This window comes from Sinocyclocheilus grahami, unplaced genomic scaffold (assembly GCF_001515645.1).
Source record: "Sinocyclocheilus grahami isolate Dianchi unplaced genomic scaffold, SAMN03320097.WGS_v1.1 scaffold292.1, whole genome shotgun sequence".
Lineage (NCBI taxonomy): Eukaryota > Metazoa > Chordata > Actinopteri > Cypriniformes > Cyprinidae > Sinocyclocheilus > Sinocyclocheilus grahami.
The window spans coordinates 1,029,202-1,031,185 of record NW_015505471.1 but is presented as its reverse complement, the minus strand read 5'-3'; positions in this window follow the sequence as shown (position 1 = coordinate 1,031,185).

The following is a 1,984-nucleotide window of genomic DNA, read 5'->3' as shown; positions in this document are numbered from 1 at the left end:
ACAACACAAACACACAACACAAGCAATATATACTTATTAACACACACACACACACACACACACACACACACACACACACACACACACACACACACACACACACACACCAACTGAATTAGTTCAAGACTTTATGTGCATGTTTGTCCATTACAAAGTCATACTGTAGTATAACGGTACAGTAATGAAATCAGACGGTAATACAACAATACTGATTATCCCATTCTGATTACATTGTGTGCCAATGCATTCACACTAATACGTGCCAAAAACATAGTATTACCATAGTACATCCATAAAAACATGACAATACCATTGTAATTTGATTGCAAACCATGTGACAGAATAAACACACCATGGTATTTATATGGTTTACAAATCAATAACAAAAATAGCATGGTTTTACAGACTATGTACCATGTTATTACCATATTTTTTGAACATATTCCGTGGTGCCGTAATGATTTTTGGGATGTATACATACATATATATATATATATATAGTGAAGTAACATGTAACGTACTTCAATGTAATATAAAAATATATATAATAGTAATATAATATATATCTATCATGTACCATATCATGGTATATACATGGTACTCCAAAATACTAAGCAAACGTTTCAAAACTATAACGTATTACCCCAAAAACATACAAAAATATTAATAACCGTATTGTTGGATATTATTGGTATAAACATGGTACTCCGATGCATGTCAAATAACATCACGATACTGGCATGATCTAAAACAGAGTTTCATCAAAGTACATGTTAAAAACACGATATTAGCATGTTCAATAAAAACTACGCGGTTCATGAGACACCTGTCAGCGCGTAAAAAATGCAGCTAACACACAAAACAATAAAAACATGATTTATGAAAATTAATAAAAACGGAGTTATCTGTTTTTGCAAATAAACTCACTCACACACATAAATATATACACATAAAAAACAATATTTAATAAAAATGACAAAAACACAAAATCATTAAAGTTTTAACTAAAATGAAAATGGAAAATATAAAAATAAAAACAAATTCAAAATATTAATGAAAACTATAATAGTATCTCAATAACACCCATAACATTACTTGAAATAAAACAAACTTGAAATAAAATAAAATAAAACATTAAAAATGTTAAAACTTATTTTATTTGAGCTAGTCGTCAAGGCAACATTTCTCATATTCCTTTGTTTAACTTGATATATTAAAATAACTAAAAATAAAATACATTTTAAAACTATATAGACATAAAACATAACATAACAAAACAAAAACATAAAACACTCCAACTAAAATGAAGATGGAAAGTATAATAAAATAACTAAAAATAAAGATGAATAAAAAAACAGTAAAGAAAAATATATTTAAATTTTTTTACAAAACCACAAAACATAAAATTACTAAAACTAAAATTACAAAAATGTAAAAGAAAAACAAAAAACGAATTCAAAATATGAACAAAAGCTATAATAGTGTCTCAATAATAATATAGTAATACTGATATAAACACAGGTGTTTCTTCGAATGATGTGAGAGTCAGAACAAGTGTTTCCTACATTTACACCCAAACACCCAGCGCTGGGACATGATGAGAATCACGTGTGTCTCTGCCATTACTGACCGGTGAACTCATGATCACTCTCACACACACTACACACACACACTCTCTCTCACACACACACACTACACACACACTCTCTCTCTCTCACACACACACTCTCTCTCACACACACACACACTCACTCTCACACACACACACACACACACACACACACTCACTCACACACTCACTCCACACACACACACACTCACACACACACTACACACACACACTACACACACACACTACACACACACACTCACTCTCACACACACTCTCTCTCTCACACACACACTCCACACACTCGCTCACTCTCTCACACACACACACACACACTCTCTCACTCACTCACACACACACACACACACACACACC